Raw genomic sequence first — 10,712 nt, 5'->3', positions numbered from 1 at the left:
ATGTCATTTTACCGTGGCTATCCGCGGCCTGTAATATACTTCTATATTGATGACATAGAACAAAGTCACACGGCATTTCACTGTGAGTGTCCGTGGCTTGTAATATACTTCTATATTGACGAAATAGGGCAGTCGTATGGCATATCACTGTGGTTATCCGTGACCTGTAATATACCTATGTGTTGATAATATCGAACAAAGTAAGAAGTTATTCCACTGTGTCTATCCTTGACCTGTCATATACTTCCACATTGGACAGATTGAACAAAGTATAATGTCATTTCACTGTGTCTATCCGTGGCCTGAAATATACTCATATATTGGACAGATCGAACAAAGTCATTTCTCTGTGTATATTCGTGGCTTGTAATAAACATATATACAGATCGGACAAAGTCAATGTCATTTCACCGTGTCTACCCATGGCATGTAATATGCTTATATATTAGACAGATCTAACACCACAGAAGTATATTACAAGCCACGGATAATCATATTGAAATGCCGTATGACTTATGACTTTGTTTGATATCAGCTATATAGAGGTATATTATAGGCCAAGGGTAGCCGCAGTAAAATGACATATGTCTTTCTTTGATATCAGCTATATAGAGGTATATTACAGGCCAAGGATAGCCTCAGCAAAATGACATATAACTCTGCTGTATATCACCAATACAGAAGTTTATTACAGGCTACGGATAGCCACAGTAAAATGACATATGACTTTGCAGTATATCACCAATATAGATGTTTATTACAGGCCAAGGATAGTCATAGTAAAATGACATATGACTTTGTTGGATATCATCAATATAGAAGTATATTACAGGGCGCGGATTGCCACAGTGAAATGGCATATGACTTTGTTTGATATAAAAATATAGAAGTATATTACAGGAATCGGATAGCCACAGTAGAATGACATATGACTTTGTTTGATATCAGCTACATAGAGGTATATTACAGGCCAAGGATAGCCACAGTAAAATAACATATGCCTTTGCTGTATATCATCAATATAGAAGTATATTAAAGGCCAAGGATAGCTGCAGTAAAATAACATATGACTTTGTTGTATTTCATCAATATAGAAGTATATTACAGGCCAAGGATAGCCACAGTTAAATGGCATATGACTTTGTTGTATATCATCAATATAGAAATATATTACAGGCCAAGGATAGCCACAGTAAAATGACATATGACTTTGTTGTATAGCATCAATATAGAAGTATATTACAGGGCACGGATAGCCACAGTAAATTATGACATATGACTTTGCTGTATATCACCAAAATAGAAGTATATTACAGGCCACGGATAACCACAGTGAAATGCCATATGATATTGTTCGATATCATCAATATAGGGCACATATAGCCACAGTGAAAAGCCATATGACTTTGTTCGTCAAATTAGAAGTATATTACAGGGCAGAGATAGCTACAGTGAAATGACATATAACTGTGTTGTATATCACCAATACAGAAGTTTATTACAAACTACGGATAGCCACAGTAAAATGACATATGACTTTGCAGTATATCACCAATATAGATGTTTATTACAGGCCACGGATAGCCACAGTAAAATGACATATGACTTTGTTGGATATCATCAATATAGAAGTATATTACAGGGCGCGGATTGCCACAGTGAAATGGCATATGACTTTGTTTGATATCAAAAATATAGAAGTACATTTCAGGCCTCGGATAGCCACAGTAGAATGACATATGACTTTGCCGTATATCAAAAATATAGAAGTATATTACAGGCCAAGGATAGCCACAGTAAAATGACATATGACTTTCTTTGATATCACCAATATAGAAGTTTATTACCGCTTCCGGAGAGCCACAGTAAAATGACATATGACTTTGTTGGATATCAGCAATAAAGAAGTATACTAGAGGACACGGATAGCTACAGTAAAATGCCATATGACTTTGTTCGATATCATCAATATAGAAGTAGATTACAGGGCAAGGGTAGCCAAGTGAATAGCCTTATGACTTTGTTCGATATCATCAAAATAGAAGTATATTAGAGGGCACGGATAGCCACAGTGGATAGCCATATGACTTTGTTGGATATCATCAACATAGAAGTATATTACAAGCCGCTGATACTCACAGTGAAATACTGTATGGCTTTGTTCGATATCATCAAAAGAGAAGTATATTACAAGGCAAGGATAGCCACAGTTAAATGCCGTATGACTTTGTTCTCGGTGCTTCCGAGGGATCTACTTTCCAGATTTTATTTGTATTATATCATCAGTATAGAAGTATATTACAGGCCACGGATAGTCTGAGAAAAATGACATATGACTTTGTTGGATATCAGCAAAATAGAAGTATTTTACAACCCACGGATAGCCACATTAAAATGACATATGACTTTGTTCGATATCATCAATATAGAAGTATTTTACAGGCCACAGATAGCCACAGTGTAAAGCCATATGACCTTGTTCGATATCATCAATATAGAAGTATATTACAGGGCACAGATAACCATAGGGAAATGACATATGACTTTTCTGTATATCACCAATATAGAAATATATTACAGGCCAAGGATAACCACAGTAAAATGACATATGATTTTGTTGTATATCATCAAAATAAAAGTACATTACAGGGCACGGATAGCCACAGTAAAATGACATATGCTTTTGTTCGATATCAACAATAAATAAGTATATTACAGGTCAAGAAATGCACAGTAAAATGACATATGATTTTGTTGGATATTATCAATAGAGAAGTATATTACAGGGCACGGATAGTCGCAGTGAAATGACATATGATTTTGTTGGATATTATCAATAGAGAAGTATATTACAGGCCAATGATAGCCGCAGTAAAATGACATATGACTTTGTTTTTAATATCAGCTATGTAGAGGTATATTACAGGCCAAGGATAGCCACAGTAAATTGGCATATAATTCACATATATATCACAAATACATAAATTAATTACAGGCCACGGATACCCACAAAAAAATGACGTATTACTTTGTTGTATATCATCGATATAGAAGTATATTACGGGGCACGGATAGCCGCAGTGAAATGGCATATGGCATTGTTGTATATCACCAATATAGAATTACATTACAGGCCAAGGATAGTCACAGTAAATTGACAAATGACTTTGTTTTATATCATCAGTATAAAAGTGTATTACATGTCAATGATAGCCTAAGTAAAATGACATCACCAATATAGAATTACATTACAGGCCAAGGATAGTCACAGTAAATTGACAAATGACTTTTCTGTCAAGGATAGCCACAGTAAAATGACATATGACATTGTTGTATATCATTAATATAGGAGTATATTACTGGGCACGGATAGACGCAGTGAAATGGCATATGACTTTGTTCGGTATCAACAATATAGAAGTATATTAAAGGCCACGGCTAGTCACAGTAAAATGACATATGACTTTGTTGGATATCAGCAATATAGAAGTATTTTACAGGCCACGGATAGCCACAGTAAAATGACATATGACTTTGTAGGATATCAGCAATATAGAAGTATATTGCAGGCCAAGGACAGTCACAATAAAATGACATATGACTTTGTTGGATATTGATCAGTTATATAGAGGTATATTACAGGCCAAGGATAGCCACAGTAAAATGACATATGACTTTGGACGAAATATATTACAGGCCAGGTATAGCCACTGTATAATGACATGTGACTTTGACCTTGACCTTGAGCAGACGAAGCTGACTCATGAGGTCTGCAGATTGTCTTGATGAGTTGATCATTTGATGAAATTCACGAAAATGCTTCAAGTGATTTAAGAGATACAGAGTTGACACAAAATGGAAAGCTCAAAATTTGACCTTTAGTTGTGACCTTGACTTTGAACCGACATGACTGACTCATAGAATCTGCACATTGTCTTGATGAGGTGATTATTTGACTAAAGTTCCATGAAATCATTGAAGGGGTTTAGGAGATACAGAGCGGACACAAAATGAAAGGCTCAAACATTTGACTTTGAATTGTGACCTTGACGGTGAGTCAACATGACTGACTCATAAGTTCTGCACATCGTCTTGATGAGGTGGTTTCTTGACCCAAGCTTTTTGAAAATTCTTCAAGGGGTTTTGGAGATACAGAGCGGGCACATTGACAAAAAGGAAGGTTTAATTAAACCTTTGACCTTGAATTGTGACCTTGACCTTAAGCCAACATGGCTGAGTCATGAGTTCTGCATATCGTCTTGATGAAGTGGTCATTTGACCCAAGTTTTATGAAAATCTATCAAGGGATTTAATATATATGGACTGGACACGAAGCACTACGGACGGATGAACGAACAGACGGACAGAGACCATTCCTTTAACCCTCCCCTCACCAACATAGCTACTCGTGATTAAGAATAAACTAGGCCCCAAAATGATCATATTATGAACAAATCAATTTTAGAATTTGGTAGTACAACACCGTCCCAGCTCCGATAGCCAGAAATGTATACGGTAACGGTTAGCCAAAAGGCGTGTCCTGGGAAAATTTTATTGTCCATAAGGTAGCAGGGTACACTTCGGATTTTGGCCCCCGTCAATATTTGTTATAAATAGAATTTCGTGATTTTGGATGTCTGTAAATTAAGGTGAGAGATAATGATTATTAATTCTTTAGAAAATTTATACAGCCGATACATGTAAAATTCTGATGTCAGTTGGAAAACTGTATATAACTGCTGGTAGCTTTGTATGATTAATGAGACACCTTTTCGCGGAAAAATTCAAATCACGGAAGGGTTCTGTGCTTGTTGATTGACTCAGGAACATTTTCGCTATTTTGTGAAAAAAAACGAGCTGGATGGGCCCCCATTCCGTTTATATCCTGACGTTCAGTAAGGACTATTAAATTGAGAAATGCAATAAAGTTGGGCATTGTTCTTGCAGCGGGATCATTACAGGCTGTTCAAAAAGTGCAAAATTGATGATTTTGGCATGCAATTTTTCATGGATGGTGTAAACCTTTCGTTTTGATAACTTTCTTTATTCTTGTATGAAAATCCTGAACTTGCCATTAATTAAAAGCACAAAACATGCACGCAATTTATAAAGGCTGTGACTAAATACAGAGTTGGTGCGCCTGTGATATATTACAGACTCCGGTATATACCGGATTAACTAAATTCGAAAGAAAATATTTTAAATGTATATATTTTGTAACCATGGTGATAATAACCCTAACCTCTAGTCAGTTTATTATGCATTTATTATGCATTTTATACACTAAATGCGTGCGGACATGCAAAAAAATGAGTAATTTGCCGTGCGCTCAAGAACGGCTGCACCAACTCTGCAATGAGAAACATTCATTTATAAAATGGCCATCCTGATCCTGCTCATAAGGGAAGTGCAATATTGCGACTCGCTACATGTAAGACCGTCCGTGCCCAAAATTTTCGCATCTAAGTGTACCCTGCTACCTAATGTCAGCCATGGTTAGCTGTGTGATAAAAAACTAACCCTTCCCACACTAAATATTTATCGTTGTCATCTTTCTTTTATGTAGGTATCAGTGTACTAAATTTGAAGCGGGGATGATTGTTCACATATGAGAGGTTGTGGTTAGCACTACATTGAGAAGGGGTTGGAACTGCTCCCAAACAAAAATGATGCACGATTTCTTTGTTCATACATTTACTTTGATCATTGATTACTGAATTTTAATCACACTAGAGTTGAAGTTTCATGTTTTATTAAACTAACAGTAATTGCAGTCCTATTAAAGTAATATATATATATATACATGTATATATATATTATTCTTCTTTTGGAGCACGTGCTATTGTCTGATTCCAATCTACATTGTAAAGATTTTCAGTCCAGCAAAAACAACGCAAACCTGTATGTTTGACTAAAAAACAAAATTTTAAACAGCACAAATTCCCACATCTTGAAAATGCCCTCGCATTTGGTTTAATTACAATAACACCACATAAAGTACATTGCTCTCATAATCCTTGCATTCCAGGAGCGTTAAAGTCTATAGTAGGAATATGTACATATTTCAAATATTTATCATTTGCCATTTTTAATTCTAAATCTGTTACATTTTTCATGCAATTACAGAGAAAACATCTACTATTGCTTATTTTATTAGTGGATTAATATTATTCCTATACATTGTTTTTAAAAACATGTGTGCAAAATTAGTTTTAAAATATTCACAAATCAATTATTGCTTCTTGTCTAAGCACAAGTACTTGCAACCTCGTGTGGTGTACATACATGACAGTATAAACAAGGAAAAAAATCTTTACACACTTTGAAATAAGTATTATACCTTTTTCATTTTTTAAACGTAGAAAATTTCCTAACAGTTCTCTCATGAAATGATGCGCCACTACCCTGTTTAGGCACCTTCCTCCTGTAATAGGATCATCAAATTTACCCGTTCTATAGCACCATATGAATAATATCATGGTTTCCCATAAAAGAAACATGCGGGCGCTTGATTTCAAGTCCATTGTAGTAGTGGAACCAATGGTTCCAGTTCTTTTTAGCCCTTTTAATGTCTGCTGCACTTAACGTTGATTGGAAACCATAATGAACTCCATATGGCAAAGCTTGTGCTATATCTGATTCAGACCCATTTAATTGGAAAAACATGAGGAAGAAGATTGTGAATGATAATTTTGTCTACAAAATGGACACTTATCAAAACATATGTTACACACAAGTTTCTCTACAACTACACTTATGTATGAAGTATATTTCCTTTCTTGTGAACAAATACTACATTTTTCTGCCCAGAGTTCTTCAAATATATTCATTTTTTAAGTAAAAGCCTATGTTAAAATTTCTTAAAATAGAAAAAGTTTATAAAAATGTTCAATCTTTTTTTCTACGCCTACAGTGCTCTTAGACTGAAAATGTTGAATATAATAAAAAAGATTAATGTTGTTCTAGATTAGTCACATGAAGATAAATACATGTGCCATGATACAGCAGATTTTCTTTTTAATTTAAAGATAACCCGTTCTAGATAAAGTTGCTGACTAGGTAAAATTAAACTGGATTTATCCAGTTTTAACTGCCCTTATCTTGTTGAAACTAGAATCACTTGGCTTTGAGCCAATTCATAGACGTGAAAAAAGGTATATAAAGAGTAAGGAAAAATAACTGAGCCACGGCTCAAAACACTTTTTAAGCGAAACTTGTTAATGCAGGTTAGAATATTGTAAGGGAATAGGGTTTTCGGACTTTTATAAATGCTTCAGACAACCCCATCTTTTTCCACAGAGAAACATTTAGAATGGAAATTGCTAACAATTTAACTAGGACAAATTCATAATCTACAATACTGATAGCCCGCCCGCTTAGCTCAGTAGGTAGAGCGTTTGTCTACGGATCGCGGGGTCGCGAGTTCGATCCTCGGGCGGGGCTTATGTTCTCCGTGACTATTTGATAAACGACATTGTGTCTGAAATCATTAGTCTTCCACCTCTGATTCATGTGGGGAAGTTGGCAGTTACTTGCGGAGAACAGGTTTTTACTGGTACAGAATCCAAAAACACTGGTTAGGTTAACTGCCCCCCGTTACATGACTGAAATACTGTTGAAAAACGGCGTTAAACCCAAAACAAACAAACAAACAAACAATACTGATACTATTGGAACACTATTTACATTTAGAATTTATTAGAAATAAACATTGAAAACACCCTTACCTCTGCCAGGAATTCCGACCTGAGACTGTACTGTTTACATCAGTAAAAACACTTATTGTAGGAAAATGACTGTGTATATTTTGCTAAATAGACATTTATAGGCCATTAATAACTATAGGATACAATATACAGACATAAAATATTACCTTTTTGTTGAAATTCTCAATTGAATATCTCCAATCTGATCCTGGCAGTTTATTACTGTTCTTCCGGATTTGTCTCCCTTGATTTCTGCATTTAAATCCTAATCTTAAGTCAGAGACAGCTTATAAGTGACTACTTATTGTATGTAAAGGATGAATAAGTTTCATTCTGTCTTAGGAATATGTAAATTTAACTTTTATATTGTCCGTTTTTCTGTAATTTGGAGTAATATCATTCACCTGTTTGACCTTCAAGTTTTCCAGGCGGTAAAATTCAAATTCCTGCCCACTAGGAATTTTCAATTGCTAATAACCTTTCATTAGAGTAACAAATTATTATAAATAGTGTCTGTATTTTAGGAATATGTTGTAATTGACATTTTTATCATGTTAATTTTGCTTTATAGCCATAACTGTAGCTGAAAATCTGATTTTTATGACATTGTCCTGGCAATATGGCTGCTTTGCTTCCAGAAATTATAAATTCCTGCCTGACTTCCTGGATTAATGCAGGGTTCTGATTGGTTCATTTTGCTGGTCCTGGCAACTTCAGAGACTATAAATTTGTGATAGCCAGTGATCCAGCATTCTCCTATTTGGTCATCATTGAACAAAGGTCGTGAAAACAGGTGACAATTAATATTATGTAATGTGAACATATTTAAGTACTGTCTGGTGCTCATGTTAATAAAGTGTTATTACTCCTGTTATTTCATCCTTATATTATAAAGTAGCTGTAGACCAAAAGCTCACAAATGGTGTCAGGAAACTGGAATAAAAGAACCCTGGAACTTTGATGACATTTCTGATTAACCCAAAGATTTAAACTACCAAAAAGGACACAAAAATACAAATAGTCATTTTTTAACTGTAAATGTAGACATTTTTTGAGAGAAAAAAACAACAACTTAAGTAACATAAATAAAATGGAATCAGACAGTGAAGTTGAATTTAACATTCAAAGGAACAATAATAATGAAACTGAAGAGGAAGCAGGTGGTGACATTAGTAGATCTTCACCAGCTCCAGTAATAAACAACAAGGATGACAGCCCCTCACCGAGGCGCAGAGTTAATTATTATGGAATACCGATACAAAATTATCAAAATCGAATTCGCACTCCACCCAGGCCTAGAAATAGTCCTGTACCAGACAGAATCCCCACCTTTACAGCTTTAAAGCCAGACTTATACAGAGGTCAAGAAGACTGGGAACCTTACATTACCCAGTTTGAGGTTTGCAGTAGACTAGGTTAATGGACTGAAAGAGAAAAAGTTTTGATTCTTGCTGAGTCCCTTAGAGGGAAAGCTCTAGAATTCTATGCTAGTTTGTCTGAACAGGTACGTGAAAGATATGATATACTAGTTACCAGGTTAGAACAGCGGTTCGGCTGCAGCAATCAGAGGTCAAAATGGCTTTCCATGTTAGAATCAAGAACAAGACAGCCTGGAGAAAGTGCTTCACAGTTTGTGGATGTAATTTCACAGACTGTTAGAAAGGCATTTCCAAACATGGACATGACTGCCCAAGAATCAATGACATTGCATACCATTTATAGGAATCTTGGACAAGATCTTAAGTACAAATGTATCGCTGAAAATTGTCATTCAGTCGCCCAAGTTACAGAGATAATTGAAACCTAGGAGGGAATTTTTGGTCAGAATGCTGACAAACGGAGAGTACGAGTAGTTCAGGAGGACAAAAATTCATACGAGGAGGATGTCAAATCTACTCTTACCCAAATCCTAGACAGAATAGATCGACTAGAAAAATCGCAGACAGGAACAACAAAATCTCAGCCAGCAAAGGATGGAAATCTAGGTTCCAGACAGAGTTCAGCAAGGCGCTGCTACAACTGCAATTCAACTTCACACATACGTCGTAACTGCCCCCTACTTCAAGGCAATCCTTCAACTGCGCAGGAAAACTGGAAACCATCAGCCCAGTAGGCCGAGGGATGATGGAGGATTCAAGGCCTGAACAACACCAGCAGATAAAAACAGTGTAACGGACAATAGAAAATCAGACAAAAGCTTCTTTGCATGTATTTCTTTACAAAATTCAGAAATGGAATGCTTACTAGACAATGGGTCCACTCTGTCAATTCTATCTCACTATCAATACAACATCTTGGAAAATAAGACCCCGCTTGAAACTGTAAGCCATAATATCGCTGATGTAAATGGGAAACACTTGAAAGTTATAGGGAAATCATCATTCTTAGTTAAATTTGACAATGATCTTACATTTGAAATTCCTATGTTAGTATGTGACATTGATACTGACTGTATTTTGGGTCAGGACTTCCTGTGTGAACATGCAAGAAATATTGACTATGAAAACTTCCGTCTCGTTCTGAAAACTGATATCGTATACTTACATCAAGGAAAGGGTCTAAATCGAGTCTGTAGAATAACTATGTCAGAAAAGTACTCGATAGCTCCAAATACAAGTGCATGGGTAAAAATAGACATAAGAAACAAGGAATTAACTTCTCAAAACATTTTAGTTGAATGTATTCCAGAAACTTTTGACAGACATTTCACTGTTGTCCAAGGAGTGTTTGACACCAAAGATATTAATACGGTAAATATTGTTAACTTTGGCGAATCTCCTGTAGTTTTAAAGCCTGAGACAATTATCGGTTCCTGTTCTTTTGTTGATGTTAATGACACTTGTTCTCCGTTAGAAAGTTCCAATAACAATGTTAATTTTTGTAGAAACATTTCTAGTGCAGAAGGCACAGATCTTCCTGAACATTTAGTTGACTGTTTTAAATAAAGTTCCGAGAATCTGAATGACGAACAAAAGACTGCTTTCAAAGCTTTGTTGATAGAATATC

The sequence above is a fragment of the Mercenaria mercenaria genome, chromosome 1 (genome assembly GCF_021730395.1).
Source record: "Mercenaria mercenaria strain notata chromosome 1, MADL_Memer_1, whole genome shotgun sequence".
In the NCBI taxonomy this organism is placed as follows: Eukaryota; Metazoa; Mollusca; class Bivalvia; order Venerida; family Veneridae; genus Mercenaria; species Mercenaria mercenaria.
The sequence above is the reverse complement of the archived record's forward strand: the minus strand, read 5'-3'. Positions refer to the sequence as shown.